This window comes from Ambystoma mexicanum, chromosome 2p (assembly GCF_040938575.1).
Source record: "Ambystoma mexicanum isolate Mex_15411 chromosome 2p, UKY_AmexF1_1, whole genome shotgun sequence".
NCBI lineage: Eukaryota > Metazoa > Chordata > Amphibia > Caudata > Ambystomatidae > Ambystoma > Ambystoma mexicanum.
Genome location: NC_090923.1, coordinates 511,113,124 through 511,137,181, shown reverse-complemented (window position 1 = coordinate 511,137,181; position 24,058 = coordinate 511,113,124). Strand labels below are relative to the sequence as shown.

Below are 24,058 nucleotides of genomic sequence, written 5' to 3'. Positions count from 1 at the left end.
GGCACATGCGACACCCAGTGAATGAAGCCCTCTGCAAGGGGATCATTTTCGGAGTCACGGTGGGGGGGGCCCTCCCCCACCGGGAAAAAAAGAAATAAAATAAAACAAAATATATAGAAGCCCAGTTTGGATATCTCCAGACATTTCCCACAACTGCCATCTCTCTAACACCTGGATGCCCAACACCAACTGGCAGACCTCCTGGGGCTCAACAGCCTGGGGAAAAGGAGACACGCAGGAGCCTCGTGCCCTCCCTCCTGACACACGATGTGGGAGCCAAGTAGGGACGCAAACAGCACACCAAGGTGAAGGGGGTATTGCAACACGTGCGCACAGGCAGCCACCAGATCCACGCACGATGGCGACAGGCATCTCCAGGCTCAGCACGCACTCTAGAATGGCCGCCAATTTGTCACCATCCACACCACACACACACGCTCACAAGGAGGGACGACGGTGGCGCTCAGCCCTTTCGACCCATATACCGACCCCTCTTCGGTTGGTCCTCGGTGACAGCTGTGGATACAAAAAATGCAAAATGGCCATGGATTGCAAAGACATTACCATGTCAAGGAAAATGAGGTCGCACCTCCTACTGAAGGTCAGGGATGAGGTTCTACGCATATTCAACTCCGCTGGCAATAGCAGATGGCCCACTTCATGCCACAGTTAAATCTGGCATATGAAACTTTCATTTTCTGTTCCACCATCCAGCTGGAGGACGAGACACTGGACTCCTATCACACCAAGCTCCGGAATCTCGCGATCTCCTGCGACTTTGCCGATGTGTAAAAAGAAATCCAACGCCAGATTATCAAATGGGATACACTCAGAGAAGCTAAGGAGAATGGTGCTAAGTGAAAAAGGCATATCTCTGACCAGAATCCTGGAACTCGGCCGCCAGAGGGAGTTGTCACATGCCAGAGCAGCGCACATGGGCACGACCCTGCAGAAACTCCAGCCGGCACTTACGATGGCGAGTGTGGCCCAAATCACAAGCCGCCAATACACGAGGGACGAGGTCTGCGGCAACAACACTTCTCCCCCGATGGCAACCAAGAACCCCGGGACCCACTGAATGTGGGTGGTGCAGAGGTCCTTGCCACGGAAGACGTAACTGCCGGGCACAAGACACCACGTGTGGAGCATGTGGTAGAAAGGACCACTACGCGAAAGTATGCAGGTCATCTGGGCTACCACAACACCCCCAAACACCTCAAGAAAAAAACTTGGGGAAGAAGAAACAAGACAGCGCATGTCGAGTCGAGACCGTCAACTCGTCGACCGAAGAGGAAGGGGACGTGGATGCACACACCCAGAAGGAAACAGCGAACGAGCAATGGAGAAAAGGAACAATAAAAAAGTGTACCTAGTCTCAGCACTGAACCATAGAGACACTACGCCCAGGAGAAGACTGAGAAGACGGAAATGCCAAGTGGCCATCTAAGGCCAAGAAACGCAAATGACTATAGACACTGGAGTGTCCGTCAATGTCATGCCAATGACCGCATTCAGGAAATTACGGCCCCTACCAGTCCTGAAAACAACGGACCCGCTGTTATTTGTGTATGGGTGCAAAACCCCACGGCCCATAGTAGAACGATTCTGAACCACACTCAGCAAGGGTGACAAGTCACTGCAGTCTAAAATATATGTTGTGAACGCAGGAATTGAGTGTCTACTGAGTGGAGACGTGGCAGAGGACTTGGGGCTTATAAGCTTCATCTGTGAGGTGACCGATTCACAAGACATCGACAGCATTCTCAGGAAATACCCAAACCTCCTCAAGGGAATTGGATGCCTAAAAGGAAAGTCTATCAAACTTCATATTGATGAGTCCGTTCAACCACGAGCAGTGCAACACCGAAGGACTCCATTCCACATGTGAAATCAGGTGGAGAAAGAACTCTGTGCACTCGAAAAAGCAGGCATCATTGAAGAAGTGAACGGTCCAACACTGTGGGTGTCACCCATGAGCGTAACAAAGAAACCCAAACAACCAGGCAAAGTGAGAATATGCATTGTCATGAGCCTCCCCAACACAGCGATAAAACGGGAGCGAGACATCACCCCAACCCTCAATGAAATCATAGCAGACCTCACAGGATCCAAAATCATCTCCAAAGTCGACCTCAATGCCGGATACCACCAACTGAAACTCCACTGGGACTCCAGGTACATCACAACGTTCTCCACCCACATAGGCCTGAGCAGATACAAACAACTCAGCTTCGGAATTTCTTCTGCGGCCAAAGTGTTTCAGCAAACCCTACAGGAGGTTATACGTGGCATCCCGGGGGTACTCAACGTCAGCGACGACATTCTCATCCACGCAGATAGCAAGGAAGAACATGTACGATGGCTCAACATGCTACTGAGCAGGCTCGAGAGTGCAGGGCTAACAATCCACAAGGACAAGTGTGAATTCCTAAAGGAAGAGATATCGTTCTTTGGATACACATTCACCAGCGCAGGCATCTCTGCGGACCCTCAGAAAGTGGCAGACATCCAGGTTGCCTCGCCCCCTAACACACCAACGGAGGTACGCAGTTTTATAGGGATGGCAACTTACTGCGGAAGGTTCATCCCCAACCTGGCCACACTATCTGAACCCCTAAGAGAACTCACGAAGGCCAGCACAAAATGGGTCTGGAGCACCACTTGCCAGGAAGCGTTCGAACAAATCAAGGCGTCACTCTCGGCGGACACCACCATGGCTTACTACAACCCCACGTTGTCGACTGAACTATATACCGACGCCAGCCAGGTGGGTCTAGGAGCAATCCTAATTCAAGTGGCCAACACAGGGGTATCGATGCCGATTGCATATGCCTCCCGCGGCCTGACACCGACGTAGCAACACTACTCCCATATTAAAAAGGAAGCAATCGCAGTATTGTGGGGCTGTCGCCATTTTCATTTGTACCTGTACGGCTGAAAGCTCAAGGCATACACGGACCACAAACCACTCCTCCCCATCTTCACAGGCTCTTCATCACACCCCCCAGCCAGAATAGGGAAGTGGCTACTACACCTACAACAGTAGGTCTTTGAGCTGGCATACCAACCGGGCAGTGGGAACCCAAGAGTGGCCACGCCGGGGGAGATACAAATGGCTGAGGAAACGGAGGAACACATCTGCCATGTTGTCCACGCAATGAAACCAAGAGCCATCGGCATCGAAGACATTGTAGAGGCCACGCAAGCCAAAACATGCTGTGACCTGGTTAAAGACACGATCATCTCTGGTGAATGGAGATCCTTCCTACGGAATATTCACAATCGCACGGCCGAAGCCAAAGAGTTCCTCGCTGGCATCTTCCCAGTAAGGCAAGACCTGTCAATTACAGAGGAAGGGCTCATTCTAAGAGGGACCCGAATAGTCATCCCCGCAAGCATGCAAAGCAGAGTTGTAAGATTAGCGCACGAAGGTCACCAGGGCATGGTAAGGACAAAGGCCCGGATCAGACATTGTGTCTGTTTCCCACACATCGATGAAAAAGTGGAGCAGCACATCACAACATGCCTCCCATGTCAAATCACGGGCGCCCTGCTGAATCCCGAGCCCATACTATCGGCAGAGCGGGGGTCCTCCAGATGGGACGGCATCAGCGTCGACTTCTGCAAGATACAGGAGGGCACGTACCTGCTAGTAGCAATCAACGACCACTCTAGGTACCCAGAGGTTGAGATCGTATCCTCCACGGCAGCAGAGGTGGTCATCCCTGCGATGGAAAAAATGTTCGCCACTCTTGGCCTTCCACGGCGGATTCGGAGTGACAATGGACCACCGTTCCAAGGAGAGGAATTCAAGAATTATCTCACTGACCTTAACATCCACTACCATCACATAATACCTAGATGGCCACAGGCCAACGGAGACGTGGAAAGGTCCATGCGAACCATCAACAAAGTATTATGCCTATCCCGTGTCAACTCAAGCCCTTGGAGGGTGGACTTATACAGGTTCCTGAGGAACTACAGAGTAACACCCCACAGCACCACAGGAATACCACCAGCAGACATCATGTATGGAACTATAATTAGCTCATCCATTCCACACCACCCGAGCAGGGGTACAGACAGGTACGACAGGGCAGGAACTGAACAAAGAAGGACTGTTGCGAACGAACACATGAGCATAAAGAGACACGCCAAGAGGTCCAATCACCAAGTCGGTGACTAGGTGATAATGGTGAGAAACCCATCCAAGTCAAAACTGGACACCTAATACGACTCCGTCCCATGGACGATAACACAAAGGCAGGGGACCATGATAACGGCCACGAGGGGACAAAGATAGGTCCCAAGAAACACACAAAGGTTCAAGACCGTACCAAGAGACCTGTGGACGAACCGAGAGCAACAACCAGTGGAAGAGGAAGATCCACAAATGGAAGAGGAGCGTTACCATCAGGAAGGCAAAGCGACCATGGACGGCGGAGTGGAAGAGCCGCCGAGCGAACCAGAGGTAGCAGAGCCGAACAATGAAGGTGAGCAATCCAATGGGAGTCATGGGATAGCCCCCAGGGGTGGACGGTATGCCCTAAGAACTGCGCCCAGACCCCCTGAAAGACTCAAAGACTATGGGCCTCATTACGAGTTGCCCCGTAAAATCGGGTTCATTACCGGCATGCTGGAATGAGCGTGTCCGTGCACGTATGAACCCGCTAATAGTGGGTCATTACGAGTGCGCGAGCACGCGCGTTCCCCCATGCCGGTAGTGGCAATACCGCCATGCCGGTAAAGGGCCTCCAAGCCCCCTATACCGGCATCACGGGGCCCACCCATTGCGCTACCGCCTCACACTAACCCGTAAATACTGGCACGGTAATACCGGCATGTTATGGAGTAAATGCCGTGGAGTTCACAATCTCTACCTCTGGGTAGCGTGAGTGGTCATCTATGGCCACTAGGAGGTAGAGGCCTTCTTGTAGCGTGCAAAAGTCTACGCTTATTGCGTCCCACCTGCTGAGTCCACGTACGGCCGATTGGATCGGTTCGGGGTCTAGTGGAGCTCCAGTTATTTGGCACGGTAGGCAGGTGTTTATCAGACTTTCAACTTAGTCATCAATCTGCGGAAACCACACTCGATGCCTGACTCGAGCTTTGGTACGCACCATTCCTTGGTGGCCCTCATGTGCTAGTGCCACTATCCGGTCCTGGAGGCTTGGTGGGATGATAATTCGATTTCCTCTGAGTAAGAGCCCCTGTTCCGTTATAGAGAGGTCTTGTCGTATGGTGAACATTCCTGTCAGGAAATCCTTTGCCTCTGCCATCCTGTTGTGGGTGTTCTTCAGGAATGACTTCCATTCTCCTGATATAATGGTGTCCTTGATCAGGTTGCAGCACGAGTCTTTGTGGGTTTCTTCCACAATGTCTTCCAGGCTGACGGCCCTGGGTCACATGTTTCGTACTACCTGGCAAATGTGCTCCTCTGTCTCCTCCGCTATCTGAGTTTCTGTGGCGTTGCCTCTCGGTGGTGCCTTGACAGAAAGTCTGCCGGGTTTCCACTTCCCGGTTGATATGCCAGTTAGAAATTGTATTGTTGGAGGTGTAGTAACCACTTGGCAATCCTCGCTGGTGGGTGGGCGGATGTGCCCATGAATATTGGCAGCAAAGGTTTATGATCTGTATATGTTGTACATTTTCTGCCATACAGGTAAAGATGGAAATGGCGACATCCCCATAGTACGGCTATCGCCTCCTTCTCAATGTGGGAATAACGTTGCTCTGTTTGCGTGAGTGCCCTGGAGGCGTATGCGATCGGCCTCTGCTCACCCGCTTTTGTGACCTGCGTGAGGATTGCCCCAATTCCCACGGGGCTAGCGTCCACATATAGTTCAGTTGGAAGCATGGTGTCATAGTACGCCATCGTGGTGTCCGCTGGTGTGCAGTCATAACATCGAATTAATAAGGTCGAATTACAATAATGTCGAAAAAAAAATGTCAAAAACAAAAAAATCGAAAAAAGGGGTAAAAAAAAATTCGATTTTTTTGTTTTCAAAAAAAATAATTCCAACTTTATGACATTCGACTTTATTGATTTCGACTTAATGACTATAAACCGTGTCAGCTGATAGCGACGCTTTTATGCTTTCAAACGCGTCCTGGCACAACTTTCCCCACTCCCACTTTGTGCTGGTCTTCGTCGACAGTGTGGCCAAATTGGGGATGAATCTCCCACAGTACGTGACCATTCCCAAAAAACTGCACACTTCGGTTGGCTTGGTGGGAGGACTGGCAGCCCGGATGTCAGCAACTTTCTGGGGGTCCGGTGAGATACCTGTACTGCTGAAGGTGTAGCCAAAAAAGAATATCTCGGTTTCCAGGAATTCACATTTTTCTTTATGTATGGTTAGTCCTGCCCCTTATAGCCTGTTAAGGAGCATGTGGAGCCTTTTCATGTGTTCCTCCCTGTTGTTTGCATGGATCAGGATGTCATTGCTGACATTTAGGACGCCTGGTATGCCTCAAATGACTTCTTGTATTGTCTGTTGAAACACCTCGGCAGCTGAGGAGATCCCAAAACTTAAGCGCTTGTATCTTCGTAGACCGATGTGTGTAGAAAAGGTGGTAATGTATAGGGAGTCCCTGTGTAACTTCAACTGATGATATCCAGCTTTCAGGTCTACTTTAGAAAATATTGTGGACCCTGTGAGGTCAGCCACAATTTCATCCAGTGTTGGAGTGATGTGGCGCTCCCGCTTGATGGCGGCATTTGGCAAACGCATGTCTATGCAGATTCGAAATTTGCCAGGTTGCTTTGGCTTTTTAATGACCACCATCGGGGAAACCCACGGCGTGGGTCCAGTTACCTCTCTATAATGCCAGCCTTTTCCAACGCTCTGAGCTCTTTTTTCTACAAGTTCGCGCATGTGGAACGGGGTTCTCCTGTGTCGCACAGCTCTTAGTTGGACCGACTCGTCAATGTGGAGTTTGATTGACTTCCCCTTAAGGCATCCTATTCCTTTTAGCAGGTTGGGGTAATTTCCTAGTACCCTCTCGATTTCTTGTGAGTCCTTCACTTCGCAGATGAAGCTCACCAGCCCCAAATCTTCTGCAGCATCTCCACTCAGGAGGCATTCGATCCCGGCATTTACCATGTAGATTTTGGATGGTAGAACGGCATCGCCGTGCCTCAGGGTTGTGCGGAACCTGCCAACCACGGGTAATGGTTTCTTGCACCCGTATGCGAACAGCAGTGTGTCCATTTCCTTCAGATTCGGTTGTGGCTGTAGTGTCTGGAAGGTGGTCATGGGCATGACGTTCACGGACGCCCATGTGTCTATGGTCATCAATACTTGATTTTGGATCATGACCTGGCATTTGCGTCTCCTTAGTCTTTTCCTTGGTGTGGCCCGCCCGTGATTGAGGGCTGATACAAGGTAGACTTTCCTTCCTTTCTTCTGTCGGTCATTTACAGGCTCAAATTGGGCCCCGGTTGTGTCATTACCTTCCTCTTCCGTCGAGGAATTTGTAGTCTCCACTTGTCGGGCGCTAGCCTGTTTTTGCTTCTTGCCCCCACTCTTATCTTGGGCTCCTTGCGGGGCTTGTTGTTGGGCACCAGACAACCGGCACACTTTGGCATAATGGTCCTTCCTGCCACATGCGCCGCATGTGGTCTCCTGTGCCGGGCAGTTCTGCTGTCCATGTCTCGGTCCTCTGCACCATCCACACTCCGTGGGCCCCGGGACTCGGGGCTGGCATCTGGCCTGCATGTAGCTTCCACCAGTTTCCTCCCTGGTTGATTGTCGATTGGTGATCTGGGCTACTGTGGCTGCCATAAGTGCTGGCTGTAGTTTTTGGATTTTGGTGCCCATGTAGGCTGCCCTGGCGTGTGCTAGTTCCTTCTGGCGACCCAATTCAAGAATTTGTGTTAGTGAGATGCCTTTCTCACTCAATATCATCCTTCTCAGTTTTTCCGATTGGATGCTGTTAGGAAAGATTTCGTAATTGTAGGTAATTTTCCTTCCATGTGGCAACCCCTAAACTTTTGCTGTTGTTTTTCACCTTGTTCTCGACTTTGCCAGAGAAGTGCAGCCTTCTGCCGCACTCCTCTGGGCTTTCGCTCCTTTCTTACGGGGAAACTGACATGCCCTTAAGACAGTCAGTACCGGGGAACGCTGTTTCCCGTAGTTTCTTTTATCATGTTGCGGCTTTCGTGCAACATGACACAAGAGGGCACTGTAAGCTAAGTTACAGCTCTCTTGGGTCTCTAGCCTTCTACAGGCCCTAGATACTCGTTTAGGATTGTAACTGATCGGTGCAAGTGATTCAGGGACGGGAATGGTGGCAGCGATCGTTTCTTGTGTTTTGAGCTCCTTTTGGCGTTCTAAGCACGTTTTCCGCGCTTAACCCAAAATGGTGGCCTGGCTCCCAAAATGGCCAGACCACGAGGCTCCTTTGTCCTGTCCGCCGACCATCTTGCTCCCTTCACCTTCCCCAGGTCGAGCCGACCCGGGGCCTTCCTTATTTGGGCATGTACTTTCCCGCGAAACACGGATGCTTTCGCGGGCTTCTGTGTTTCTCCAGGATGTGGGCTGGGATGTCTGGTCCCAATACACATCCTGGGTGCCAGAGAGTCTAGGGTGGTGTGAATGCCTGGGACCACCGTGGTCCGTGATTGGTCCACGAATGGTGTGAGTGTTGATGAGCGGACCTCCCATTGGGTCCCCTCCGTTTTGGCACGAAGGGAACCGTGGATAAGAGGGGGCTAGAAACACCACTACCAGGTCGATCTCCTGAGTTCTCACGAACGAAGGAATACAGGAGCCAAGTATCCTGCAACCAAGAGGCTGGACCGAGGAATCGCTGGTGACCCGCTGAAGGACTTCCCCTCTGCACTGCTGTCGCCTTGTGAAACCCTTTTCACCTTTGATCGAACCAGAAGGCCTGTACTGGTACTTCGACCCTTGGAATAGCGGGAACAGCTATTCTCGGCATCTTCACCATCTCCTGCCAGTAAGCCTTCGGAAGCGTCTCTGGGCCATCCAGCTGACTGACCATCTTACACGGGAGTCTTGCTCTGTAACCGCCGCCAGGTTGTGTAGTATTTCGAGTCCTTGTCACTCTCACACGCTTCGTACACTTGGCGTTCCCAGGTCTGAAGTGAGTAGTGTACATTTGGCTCAGATACACACGGCCGCTCCATTGCCCTGCTGTGGTAACAAACTGTGCGGGTTTCTTCGATTGGGACGTCTTTTTACTCAACACGACGACGAGACGTTCCCTGCTCTTCTGAACCTGCCAGCGACTGAAACGGACGCGGAGAAGCCTGGGTCTGCTTGCATCGGGGACCGGTGAGTAGCATAGCTAGGATCTGGTCGCCCTCTTGCAGGAGCCCATTGCTTTTCCCCGCTGTGTCAAAACAGCACCCTTTTCCGTACTCGCGCTCTGCTTCTGCCCACTGTGGAGGCTGCGCTTGAGTCGCGGAACTTGTTCTTCTTCTTTTGTGCACTAAACTGAACTGCCTGATTTCCCTCGAAGAGCTTCTCCTTTTGCCCGTTGGCACCAGCGCGTGCAGGTACTTTTGAGCACAAGTCTCCACTCTTCGCAGGGCTCGGACTTCCATCTAGTTAGGTGCCTCTGAAGGCGGACTGGGTCTAAGCATTATCTCGCACTGCCTGTTTTCCTTCCCTTTTAGGTGGACTACACATTTCGTGCATATAACGCTTGAGACTTGTTTTATTTGTATATATATTGTATTGGTATGGTATGTGTTGGTTTACTATCGTTATATTGTGATTTTCTCGCTACGGACATTGTTTTAAAGGCCTTGGAATAAATGTGTATATATTTTTAATATAGCACCTGTTTGGAGTAGTTTGTAAGTGTCCTTGCTTTGTGTGCTCATTGCGGGCTTTCAGTCACCCTCACCCCTCTTGAGACCTAGTCTTGACCGCCGCGATCGCTACCTTGATTGGTCTGGCTCGTCCAGAGGTTACCCTGTTCCAAGTAATTAGGTTGGCCTTCTGAACTTCTGCGCCACCAGGACAGAGTTCAGAAATCCGTCTTAACAAATTGGTGTAGAGTGGTGGGATACGACTGAAGGTATCCAGTGTTGCGCACAAACTAAGGCATTTCAGGTTATTCCAACCAGGACACGTAGTGAATTGTTGTAGTATAACTTTAAAAAGGCCATAGTCCTATCTAACAGTATGGAAACAAATACCTTGTTAACTTTAAATGCTTACAAATCAGAAACATTGAAAAAGATGTGTGCGGAGAGAGATGTCTCCTCTCAAGGCACGAAATTGGAAATGATCCAAAGAATCGTGGCGTGGCAAGAAGCGCAGCTAGACGCTATAACTTCTGAGGACAGTGCGGAAGGTGGTGGGGCTGCTCTCACTGGTAGAACTGACGGTTCTGCCGCTGCACTGATCCATCGCGACCACGAGGAGAGGGAGGATGAGATGTCTAATGTTTCCTCTGCCAGTGCTGATGGGGAGGCTATGCTTGAATTCAAGAAGCAAGAGCTGCGGTTTAGGCAGCAGGAGCTTGAATTCAGCATAGCCAAACTAAAAATCGAACAGGCAGAAAAACAAAAAGACAGGGATCACCAGTTGGAACTGGCCAAGCTTCAGGTTGCAAATGGGTCCAAGGGTCCTTGACATGGGTCTGGGGCCTCCTCTCATCCACGGTTTCCGAAAGATCTGCTCAGTGTGTACGAAGAAAGGAATGACATTATGGACTGGCTGAATGCGTTTGAGCATGCATGCGAAGTTCAACAAGTTGACAATGCTGATAAGATTGCCTGGTTACTCAGCAGACTGCCCCATTCTGGCTGTAGTGCCATTATGGAAATGTCGAAGGCTGAGCGAGCTGATTTCGCAATGTTAAAGCAAACTCTCATTTTAAAGTTGGAGAAGACTCCGGCCCAATATTTGAAACGTTTCAGAGAGTATAAGAAAAAGGAAGGTGGTACTTGGGTATCTTATGTCACTGAATCCTTGAAAAACTTAACTGGCTGGGTCGAAGGTTATAAGGTTTCTACCTTCGAAGGCATGATAAATCTTGTCATGCTGGAACACATTTTTGCATCTTCTTCCCCGGAGCTTAAGCAGCATTTGGCCGATTCGAAGGAGATAGATCCTAAGAAGCTCGCCATTGCAGCCGATTTATCACATCGAGGGTCCCATAAGGACAAAACTCATCCTGGTAAGCAGGGGGAAGGGAAAAAGTCCATAGATATGGAGGGTGGAGAATCTGATAAATCTTCTTCTCATAAGGGCCACAAAAAGAAAAATAAGGGTAAGACACAAGAGAACTTACAGGGTAGTGGAGGTCAGCCTCCGAAACAGAACTCTGGTTACAATAAGCCTCCCTATGTAAACAGACCCAATGGATCTTGTTTTGCTTGTGGAGCAACTGACCACGTGAAGGGGGATCCCCGGTGTAAGGTTAGACCTTTGGGGGTCCAATCCGCTAATCTGGCCTTCTCCTCCTACGAGGAAGAAGAGATTACAGAAGCATCCTTCTCCTCAGACTCCTTTCCCAGCGGGATAGAGGCTGAGGTAGTTTTAGTTTCCCTGGGTTCCTGGGAGCCTAAAGTCGCAGAGGCTTATACTAGGATTCCGGATAATACCAAGCACTACTTTAAAGACAGTATGGTGATCAATGGAGTAGATTCTCCAGCTCTTAGGGATAATGGGTGCAGTCGCACTGTAGTGGATTCTACCTTGGTAGACTCAGAGGAAGTTGCCAGAGCTACTCTGATGCCCACTAAATTGGCTGACGGCCCACTCTGTATGTTCCCAGTAATACCTGTAAATCTTACTTTAAATGGTACAGCAGTCAGGATTCCAGCGAGCATTCAGAGAAACGTCCCAGGAAAGGTCTTGTTAGGTAATGATCTCAGAGCTTTAGGGCTCGTAGGAGACACTGCCGAAAGACCCTACACACGTTCTCAAGCACGGGTAGCATTGGCCAAGACCAATACGCCGCCCCAGCCGAAGGGGAAACCCAAGGCGAAAGGAGTCGACAAGTCAAGACGAGGGAAAGAGAATATTCCCCCGAGCTCGCCTACCACTGCGGTGGAGGAAGTTGGTCAATCGCCCGGGCCTGACGAGGAGGTGGCGATGCCTGAAGTATTTGACCCCAACGATCATCCTGAACTAAAAGACTTGTTAGTTGAAGGAGGTCCTGATAGGGACGAATTCAGTAAAGGCCAACGTGAGTGCCCATCTCTGGAAGGCCTAAGGAGACAGGCCTGCTCCCAGCTTGAGGGTGAACCTCCTGGGACGCATAGGATTTATTGGGAAGGTGGACTCCTGTATAGTGAGCCCACAGAGTCTACAGAAGGAGACCATAGGAGGTTGGTGGTTCCCCTTGCTGTTAGGCCCTTCCTCCTGCAGTTGGCGCATGTAGTTCCCCTTGCTGGTCACCTTGGTATGAAAAGGACAAAGCAAAGGTTATCCATGCACTTCTACTGGTCCAAGATGGGGGTGCAAGTAGAAAGTCACTGCAGGAGTTGTGCCTCCTGCCAGTTGTCTGGTAAGGTTGGCGCGACAATCCAAGCTCCGTTGGTACCGCTCCCAGTTGTGGGGGTACCATTTGAAAGGGTAGGGATCGACATCGTTGGTCCCCTTGACCCGCAAACATCCTCGGGCAATAGGTTTATCCTGGTGCTGGTCGACCATGCAACCAGATATCCTGAGGCCATCCCATTGAAAACTGTAACTGCCAAGTCAGTTGCAAAAGCTTTACTTGGCATATTTACTAGGGTTGGCTTCCCTAAAGAAGTTGTGTCGGATCGTGGCAGCAACTTTATGTCGAAGTACATGCAGGCTATGTGGAAAGAATGTGGGGTCACCTACATGTTCTCTTCTGCATACCACCCCCAGACCAATGGTCTGGTGGAACGTTTCAACAGAACGTTAAAGAGCATGATTGGGGCTCTGGAGGAACCTCAGAGAAGAAAATGGGATCTTCTTTTACCATGCTTACTGTTTGCCTACCGAGAGGTACCACAGGAGGGTGTTGGCTTCAGCCCCTTCGAACTTCTGTTCGGTCATCCCGTAAGGGTACCTTTAGCCATCGTCAAAGAGGGATGGGAGATGCCCACTCCCCCTGTTACTACCAACGTAGTTGATTATGTGCTAGGGCTCAGAAAACGGATGGTACTTCTGATGGGCTTGGCTAGTGATAAATTGAAGGCAGGACAAGCGCTGGTGAAACATTGGTACGACCAGAAAGCTTCCCTCATCAACTTTACACCTGGTCAGCAAGTCCTGATCATGAATCCCATAAGGTCTCGAGCTTTACAGGACAAATGGTCAGGCCCTTACACAGTGGTGGAGCCCCTGGGTGAGGTTAACTATTTAGTGGACCTTGGAAGGCCTGGACAGGCTCCAAAAGTGTTTCACGTGAATAGGCTGAAGGCTTTTGTCCCAAGAGTCGAAATCGCAGCACTGCTACTGGCTTCAGATGTTGAGGAAGAGGAGTCGGAACCTCTCCCCGACCTGTTCCAAAGCGGTCCTTCAGACAGCTCCTTTGAGGGTGTCCGAGTGGCCCCTCACCTGACTTCTGATCAGCAGGCTGAGGTGAAAAGTTTGCTTAGGCAGTTTTCCCCCCTGTTTTCACAGTCGCCTGGTTTGACACCTTGGTGCAAACATAACATTGACACAGGAGACAGTGTACCTACCAAAAGTAGGGGATACAGGATGTCAGACAAAGTACGGTCTTATATTAAGACCAAGGTCAACAAGATGTTAGACCTTGGGGTGATTGAACCCTCTAGTAGTCCTTGGTCCAGCCCTGTGGTTTTGGTTCCAAAGGCAGGCACTTCTGAATTGAGGTTCTGCGTGGATTACAGGGCTCTGAATGCTGTCACCAAGACAGATGCACACCCCTTGCCTCGAACAGATGAGCTGGTGGATACTTTGGGTGCCTCCAAGTACCTCAGCACATTTGACCTCACTGCTGGCTATTGGCAAATAGCGTTAGCAGAACATGCCAAGGAGAAGACAGCATTTTCTACTCCAGACGGCCTTTACCAATTCCGGGTAATGCCGTTCGGGTTGAAGAATGCACCTGCCACTTTCCAGAGGCTTGTGAATCATGTGTTGAATGGGTTGGACGAATTCTGTCTTGCATATCTGGACGATATAGCAGTTTTCAGTGCCACCTGGGAAGACCATGTGAAACACCTCGGGATTGTGCTCCAGGCTCTTCAGAAAGCACACTTGACCATAAAGGCTAGTAAATGCCAGATTGGACAAGGCTCAGTGGTTTACCTTGGACATGAAGTAGGTGGAGGGAGGATACAGCCTCTTCCCAGTAAAGTACAAGCAGTACAAGACTGGCCTACCCCCACTACACAAACCCAAGTGAGAGCCTTCTTAGGACTCACGGGGTATTACCGCAATTTTGTGGCAGACTATGGCACCATAGCTGCCCCTCTGACTGCCCTCACAACTCCGAAGAAACCCAAGAAGGTAACTTGGACCGACGAGTGTGAGAAGGCCTTCAATGGCTTAAAAGACTCCTTGTGCCAGGCCCCTGTCCTCAGGGCCCCTGATTATCAAAGACCTTTTATCGTGCAGACGGACGCCTCTGACACTGGGATAGGAGCTGTACTATCACAAGTAGATGAGAAGGGTAAGGAACACCCTATTGGTTTTATTAGCCGCCAGTTTAAGGACAGAGAGCTCAGATGGTCCACGGTAGAGAAAGAATGTTTCTCTGTTGTGTGGGCCCTAAGGAAGCTGAGGCCCTACCTCTATGGGACCCACTTCTCTGTGCAAACTGACCATAAGCCCTTAAAGTGGCTAATGAACATGAAGGGGGAGAATCCAAAGTTGCTTAGGTGGTCCATAAGTCTACAAGGCTTCGACTTTTGAGCATAGGCCAGGTGTCCAACATAGCAATGCTGATGGGTTGTCCAGAATGTTTAACCGACCTGAACAAGAGACTCATCCAGGGGTGGATTAGTTCCCCCTGTCCATAGTCTGGGAGGGGCGAGTGTTAGGAAACATTTTGTAATTGTAGGTAATTTTCCTTCCATGTGGCAACCCCTAAACTTTTTGCTGTTGTTTTTCACCTTGTTCTCGACTTTGCCAGAGAAGTACAGCCTTCTGCCGCACTCCTCTGGGCTTTTGCTCCTTTCTTACGGGGAAAACTGACATGCCCTTAAGACAGTCAGTACCGGGGAACGCTGTTTCCCGTAGTTTCTTTTATCATGTTGCGGCTTTCGTGCAACATGACACAAGAGGGCACTGTAAGCTAAGTTACAGCTCTCTTGGGTCTCTAGTCTTCTACAGGCCCTAGATACTCGTTTAGGATTGTAACTGATCGGTGCAAGTGATTCAGGGACGGGAATGGTGGCAGCAATCGTTTCTTGTGTTTTGAGCTCCTTTTGGCGTTCTAAGCGTGTTTTCCGCGCTTAACCCAAAATGGTGGCCTGGCTCCCAAAATGGCCAGACCACGAGGCTCCTTTGTCCTGTCTGCTGACCGTCTTGCTCCCTTCACCTTCCCCAGGTCGAGCCGACCCGGGGCCTTCCTTATTTGGGTATGTACTTTCCCGCGAAACACGGATGCTTTCGCGGGCTTCTACATGTCTTGTGTGTGCCTCCAGGATGTGGGCTGGGATGTCTGGTCCCAATACACATCCTGGGTGCCAGAGAGTCTAGGGTGGTGTGAATGCCTGGGACCACCGTGGTCCGTGATTGGTCCACGAATGGTGTGAGTGTTGATGAGCGGATCTCCCATTGGGTCCCCTCCGTTTTGGCGCGAAGGGAACCGTGGATAAGAGGGGGCTGGAAGCACCACTACCAGGTCGATCTCCTGAGTTCTCACGAACGAAGGAATACAGGAGCCAAGTATCCTGCAACCAAGAGGCTGGACCGAGGAATCGCTGGTGACCCGCTGAAGGACTTACCCTCTGCACTGCTGTCGCCTTGTGAAACCCTTTTCACCTTTGATCGAACCAGAAGGCCTGTACTGGTACCTCGACCCTTGGAATAGCGGGAACAGCTATTCTCGGCATCTTCACCATCTCCTGCCAGTAAGCCTTCGGAAGCGTCTCTGGGCCATCCAGCTGACTGACCAGCTTACACGGGAGTCTTGCTCTGTAACCGCCGCCAGGTTGTGTAGTATTTCGAGTCCTTGTCACTCTCACACGCTTCGTACACTTGGCGTTCCCAGGTCTGAAGTGAGTAGTGTACATTTGGCTCAGATACACACGGCCGCTCTGTTGCCCTGCTGTGGTAACAAACTGTGCGGGTTTCTTCGATTGGGACGTCTTTTTACTCAACACGTCGACGAGACATTCCCTGCTCTTCTGAACCTGCCAGCGACTGAAACGGACGCGGAGAAGCCTGGGTCTGTTTGCATCGGGCACCGGTGAGTAGCATAGCTAGGATCTGGTCGCCCTCCTGCAGGAGCCCATTGCTTTTCCCCGCTGTGTCAAAACAGCACCCTTTTTCGCGCTCTGCTTCTGCCCACAGTGGAGGCTGTGCTTGAGTCGCGGAACTTGTTCTTCTTTTGTGCACTAAACTGAACTGCCTGATTTCCCTCGAAGAGCTTCTCCTTTTGCCCGTTGGCACCAGCGCGTGCAGGTACTTTTGAGCAGAAGGCTCCACTCTTCGCAGGGCTCGGACTTCCATCTAGTTAGGTGCCTCTGAAGGCGGACTGGGTCTAAGAATTATCTCGCACTGCCTGTTTTCCTTCCCTTTTAGGTGGACTACACATTTTGTGCATATAACGCTTGAGACTTGTTGTATTTGTATATATATTGTATTGGTATGGTATGTGTTGGTTTACTATCGTTATATTGTGATTTTCTCGCTACGGTCATTGTTTTAAAGGCCTTGGAATAAATGTGTATATATTTTTAATATAGCACCTGTTTGGGGTAGTTTGTAAGTGTCCTTGCTTTGTGTGCTCATTGCGGGCTTTCAGTCACCCTCACCCCTCTTGAGACCTAGTCTTGACCGCCGAGATCGCTACCTTGATTGGTCTGGCTCGTCCAGAGGTTACCCAGGTCCAAGTAATTAGGTTGGCCTTCTGAACTTCTGCGCCACCAGGACAGAGTTCAGAAATCCGTCTTAACAGATGCCATTGATGAGCTGTCTCTGGATTTCTTTCTCGGTGTTGGTGAATTCACAGGATATTGCCAGTTTTCTGAGCCGGGTGTGGTAGGCATCTAAGGTCTTCTCTTCCGCTTGAATGGTAGTGCAGAATATGAATGTCTTATAATCAGGGTTGAGTTGTGGGAGAAAATGGGCCGTTAGGGCATCTTTTGCTTGCTGGTAAATGTCCTGGCGATCATCAATGGTTAACGAGTTCAAAATTCGCAGCACCTCATCCCCCATGTTCAACAGCAGGTTTGATCTAATTTTTCTGCCCGTGGTTATGTCCTTGCATTCCATTGCCATTTCGAACTTTTGGATCCATAGTTGCCATCTGGGGCCAACTGACGACGGATCAGTGTAAGGGTCAAAAGGATGTATCAATGTTGATGAGCCACCTTGTGGACGGGCTTGCGGTGTGGACACCGATAGGTTCACAGTGAGTCTGGATGGCATGCCGGGCCTGGGGGTAGATGTGCCGGTGGCCATGACAGGTCCTCACTTTTAGCCACTAACAGGGTCTTCTGGCTCACCTGGGTGAGTTCCTGCTGATGTTAACGCTCTCCCTTGTGTGTGCATACCCTTGTGGGGCGTGCGTGGATGTGCCACCCCTGTCAGGTGTCGAATTGCAGTGTTGTTGAGCCCCGTTGCAGTTGAGTTCCATGCTGGGGCCTTCCCAGTGTTGCGCCCCTTGTCTGTGATCCCCACGCTGTCTGGGGGTCACTTGATGGTCCTTGTGGCCCCGTTTATGGCAGGGCACTTTTTGTATTTCAGCTCCGACTTGTGATTGACAAAAAGGCTGACACCGGGTTTCCAAAAATTGTTTATCTTGTCGCGGACATCAACTCCGCCAATGGCACTCTGTGCGTGTGCTGTGGTTCTCGTGTCCTCGTCGCCAGTGTAGAATCCTGTCCCAGCGCTGCGGCGGCCTAGGACAGGGCGAGCAATGCCATGTGAGTATGCCTCTGTGACGAAGCTCCAAGATGGAGCGAAATAAAACAGACCCGCTTTGTGAGGTTTCTGCCCCGGAACTGCCTCCCTTCCGCGGGGGCAGGGCTTTTATTAGTTGCCTTGCGTCACCACTAGCGGGACGCAAGGCGGAACACAACAACCAGCGTGCCCGTGTCATCTCTGCTCCCCCCCCGAGCTCTGCAGTGGGGCCTTGCTGCCCGAGGCCTTTCTCTCCTGTTTCCCACCGCCGCATCGTCCGGGAAACAGAACACAACACACCCCATCTGCTATCACAGTACAACTTTCCTAATTAACATGCTGACGAGTCTATATGAGCGAATGCTAGGTAGCTCCCAGATCCTGCTGTGGGGAAAGCCGTGTTAGTGCACACCCCATATCACTAACTTGCGCTGCATACGACAGATGGTGGAACCCCCAACATGGGAAGCCGTAAATTATACCATACAGTATGATATATGGCTTACCATGACAGAGTGAAGGCCCTGAAACAACGCCACCTGGTAGCTCACACCCACCTGGTAGCTCTGAGGGCAGGCTACTGGGTGAGCGTGACTCCGAAGATTGCTGAATACTGCCTCCCACAAGCTACCATGGGGATGCAGGAAACCATACAACACCGGCAGCCACAGACTGCCCGCTTAGCCCCTTCCAAAGAAAATGCCCACCCCAACCGCTGCAAGGCAAAGGCAGGCACAGTCCTCCGGTTGCACCGGCAGCCACAGCCTTCCTGCTCAGTCCCGATTCCCGCTCACTGAAATTGCTCGGGAACCGCTTCATTGCTTCGGAAATCACACAAATCACATCAGAGGTCACGTGAGGAAGAGGGGGCGGGCCGTTGTTACGGACCGTTTCTTGGATGGGGAACTAGTCGCTACCCCTTCTTGAGGGCGGATTCCAGCTTGCTTTGCACTGCTTTTCAGTGGATATTAGAACATGTTTTATCCATTGATTGGAGTTGTCGGAAACACAAGGGCGCGGAGCACGTGATGCCAATGAAAATCTCAACACCGGAAGTAAATACAGCAGCAATAAGCAGTGAGTATATTTCATGGCGGTAGCATCTCCATTGCAATAGTCAGCTTGGGACATAATGCGGGAATATGTCAGAACGTGTACGGCAGCGAAGTGATGGAATCGTTGGGTGAAAGTAAAGCCCTGTTTGCACTGAAGAGACTTTTCCGTCACGTGTAGTTGATTGCACAATGTTGCAGGATAGGGAACCTCTTTTAACTTGATAAGATCAGCACGTCAACAGCACAGCCTACAAAAACGGGGCTTTGGGGCTCTCTTCTCATGATCCTCTTTTGTGGCCCGTCTGAGTTACTGCGTGAACTCAATATTCATTTTTATGTGATTTTCTCTCCTCTGTTTCCTCTTTTTTTCTCTCAGGAAATTACACATTTTGTCAACTGACTCCAGGCTTACTGATATATTGTAATTATTCTATCAGGGACTAATATCTGTGCACGTTACACATGCATGTCCAAAAGTCCCTTCCTGTGCTATGATAGGAGGGGAGGTGAAGGCTTTATGCCCTACACAATAGAATTTGGAGCCCAAGGAAAAGAAGGAAAAATGTTGAAGGGCTTCCTCTCAGAAGCTGGAGACTCATACAGTAAGGACTGTGGTGAGGAAGAGGGACACGCAGGCAAAGCGAGATTAGAGACTCATTCTTCAGGGAAGTCAATATTTTACCAAAGAGGATAATGAACCATTTAAATGCCTTTCATCTTTGCTTTTTGATTCAAGATTCCTCTCCTGCTTACTGTATTTTATTTGTAGACCAAGTGACAACTGGACCAAAAATGATCTGGTGAAAAAAGGGCCGGTAAGCCTGAAGATGAAAATGTGTTTGTGGACCATATGTCTATACGTGTAGCAGTTATATTCGCAGGAGTGCATTTCATGTAATTATTTGAAACATGCAACAGTAAACTATTATGTTCAAACGCTGGCAACAGCTGGCAAACTCATTCATCAGGGCGTTTCAACCATCCGCAGCCTGAGACTACACCTGGCGGTGTGTGCAGCACACCCTGTACCAAACAGCGGCTCAAACAGTCTTCCACACACTTCAAAACTTAGCCAGCCTTCATGCTAGCCAAACAAAACGTTGCCACTCGGCACCCTGCTTCAGAATTAAGCAACATTAAAGATGCTGCGAAAGTCACACACGCTTCGCACAAGCCACACATCAACAATCCCCACACAAAGGAAATCTATGCCAGCAGGTGTGTGCACTGACATGCAGCTGTCTGGGCAACTTATTGAAAATTACAAGCATTGTGCCCTCTATATACAAGAGACACATTCTCACAGGGGCTATGCAACACTGCAATGTTCTTAAGCAGACGAAAAGAGTCAAATCTGGAGTATTGCTGGGTCCGTGCAACTCTTTCCTTCCCAGAAAAGCACCAGAAGGATTTCGCTCCTACCCACTGAAGGTGCGGTCATGTGTACGAGTTGTATATGCACTGTACCGGACACATAGCAACGTCACACACAAGGGCACAGCAAGCACGGGGATAATGGACCACTTTAAAGCAACCAGGGATTTTGCAAAGGTTTGTTTAGTACATTAAGCTTCTGCCGTTTAAGCCCACATGTGCACTGTCCCCTAGGGACCAGGGAGGATAAGTGCTCCTCCAAACCAGAAATCAAAATATATGTTAACATATAGCGGTGCCAGCAAGATAGCAATTAGGTTTTTTGCCTTTTTAAAAAAAAACATTTTCTTGATAACAAGATAGTGTTATAATCAAGACAAACTTGTTTTCGGTAATGATTCAGCCTTTATATATTGCAGCAAAATGGAACGTAGAATCTCCTACCTGAACCTGGACGAATGCCTGAATCCTTTCTGATCTGGTATTGGAGGTTAAGGGTGAAGTGTGGAGTAAAAATCGGTTTCCCTGCAGATTATAGGAATCCTCCTGGAAACCCCTCCGGAGCCCAGTTTAAACACTTGGCCGCCGGAGGGATAACAGGGAAACCCTCACGGAAGAAAAAACCCTGGGAAGAGCTGCTGGGGAGCGTTGTCTTAGCGAGACGGGCAGGAAGGGACTGGAGCTCCGTCTCGAATTCTTGATGTTTCTTTACTTGCTGTTTTGATGCTGAAGAGATATAGGAATAGATACACAGGAATCAGTTTCAGGATGAAAAGAGAAAAAGGACACAGCCAGGAGTAATAATGTAATGAGAGGATCGAAATTACCATATTACCATAAGAACCTCTAGACAGAAACGTCTAGTATCAGGGAAAAGAAGAGTCTGTGTGTTCTCAATACTGTAGAGGAAACACAACATTTAGAAGGGATACAGGTAAAAGGAGGATAAACAGAAAAAGAAGATATGTCCCTTACGTGACAGCATTCAACTGTCTGAGGCAAAGAAACGGCGGGCGATCGGGAACTGCCTTTTCGAGTGTAAAGGACTGCACTGTAATAACAAGCACAATACATAAACCGTGCAAAAATACAATGGATGGTAGCAAAGAAAAGGACTAGATGGGGAGTCTACCTGCCAAGGGAGCGTGAGACGAAGCCGAGATAAGTCGCGAACCAAGGGGGCGTGGCTTGGAAGTTTCGGTTTCGAGAGCCTCGGACTGATTGTTTGCTGGAGGCTGCGAGTAGACAGAAGAAAGAACAAAACGGAGGTAAGGATGGATAAGTGAATGTAAAGGAATGGGAACAAGGATAGATCGTAGAGCAGGATCGCTAAACTCACTAAGCGTTTGGGTACTCCTAAGAGAGTAGCAACGCGCTGGTCCTCAGGAACTCCCGGTTGATATACCGAAGAGGAAGTGACTTCCGGATCCTGCGTTGCTCGAAGAGGAGGAACAACTAGACCATTGCTAGGTCTTCTGTCACACCCCAGCGCGGCCATCTTGGAGAAAGTAAAAACGGGGTGATTCATCTTCACGATCATCACAGATAGTCACTCTCACTCTACGGGCAGTGGTCTTGTGGTCTTCAAACTTGTTTGACCCCAAGCACTCCCTAAGAAAAGGGTACCTGGCTTGAGCCCCTCTATCCACATGGACTCCAACATGTTTATCTGGCGTAGAATGGTGCCAAATGGAGGTGTGGGTGCCAAACAACATTCTTTCAAAATCATTGCTTGCAATAACTCAAATTAATTAGAGGGCAAATAATTGTAAACGCAGCATTCAGAATTTTTGGCTACAGGGGACGTGACTAAAAGTAGCGTTGGATATTTATTTCAAAGAGTAATGTAGGACATACTTAAGTACAAAAACTTGATTACTATCAATTGCGTCACTTGCAAGTTGGACAGTGGCATACTGGAGAGCTAGTGTGAAGTGTGGGCCTGCCTTTCAGCAGCCAGCCATCAATTGGGTTCAATTTTTGCAATAACCTCTGGTTGGCTTTCTTCCGCTTTGACCAATATTTAGTCTTTAGGGCTGCAAAAGTTGAAAATCCAATCTTGCAAAGATACGAGGTGCTGAAAGGTAACAGTACATTGACTGCATTTGGATAAATGGAGGAAACTGCATTTTGCCAAAATCCACCCAAGGACAATTTTTTGAATTGACTCTCCAGTAGGCGGTCACTTTGAAGTTCCATTAGTTCTTCCTGGAGGTGTATTGGGAGGTGGGCGGGCCCCTACATCCGAAAGGAAAGGCTGAACCACTCAGTCATTGATGCTACAATTGTCCTCTGGAAAGTACTTTTGAGAGTGGTTCTGAGATGGTTTCCCATTAGTTCAGCAACACATGAAAAGATCATACTCCACCTCCTCAAGAGCATCTGCTAATATGAAACGCGTCGGAATGCAGACATTAACCCTCCTCCTCCTCCAAAACTCCAACTTCTTAAATGCTGACATTTTTGCGTTCATAGCCAATGTAGCTTTTCAAAGAGGTCACCATAGTAAGCTAACAGTACAAGCCAGTGTGAATCACACAGAGGCTCTTCTTTCATCTGGTCTAAACCCAGGAGAAAGCATCTCACTTTGTTCCTAAACACAATATAAAACCTTTCCCCCAGGAGAGCAACCTGACCTCCATGTGAAACAAAGCATCATGTTAAGCTCCCATTTCTGCACATAATGTGGCAAACAGATGGGTTCTTGTGCGGTGCATCTTTATAAAATGCACAATCTTTACAAAAAAAGTCAGCACCTCTGAGAGTCCATTCCCCATATTGCGCACAGACAAAGCTTCCCGGGGATCACGCAGTGTGTGTGTGTCCACAATATATGTGTAGCTACTATCAACACTTTTGCTTTTAACCCACTTCTAGCACCAGACATTGAAGCAGCACTATCCAAGCAAATACCAACACACACCTTCCACTTTAGGCAGTGGGAGCTTAGGAAGTAGTTAACAATGTCAATGACTATAGATGCAGTTGCTCTGCCCTGAATTGGTTTACAAAATATTTCAAGCACAATATAAATTCTGTACTGATAGAAGAGGGCAGGTCAGTGATGCGGCGGAAAATTGTGGTGTCAAAGATACTTTTGCATTTCTCTGCTGCACCGTCACTAAGCATTACCCGGTTGACAGTGAGGTTGTTGGCAGAATTACTCTCAGCATCTGTAAAGGGCTCCCCCCCAGATAATGTGGTAAGAAGCTTCCAAAGCATTTGCAGGTACTGAGGCCACGTTTTAACAGTGTATTTTGCTTGTGTATGCCTTGTAGCTGCTGTACAAACAAATCCATGGTCTTTTTTGCTAAGGTTTTGTTTCCAAATGCGCCTTAAGTGTTGGCTTCAGGCTTGCTAACGTAGCGCCACAAACCACACACTGCAGCTTAACTTGTGAGCAACTGTGATCCATGTGAACCCAAAACACAAAAAAGACATATTTCCGTGTTTTTACATTTCTCGTGTCCATTTCCACCTCTCCTTCTGAATTTCATTTGAGATTCCTACCATCTTTGGGCACTAGGAAACTATCCAGTTCTACCATCTTTGGGCACTAAGAAACTATCCAGTTCTATGTGTTATTTCTGCATTTTAAAGCCCGAACACAAAGAAAGACTGATTTTT

The 24,058-nt window shown here is 49.3% G+C and overlaps 1 long non-coding RNA gene across 1 annotated transcript in view; it reads right to left on the bottom strand.

Moving 5' to 3' along the window:
• The window catches only part of LOC138566511 (uncharacterized), a 92,445-nt gene that overhangs the window by 61,049 nt on the left and 7,338 nt on the right, over positions 1-24,058 (bottom strand). The window lies entirely within an intron of this gene.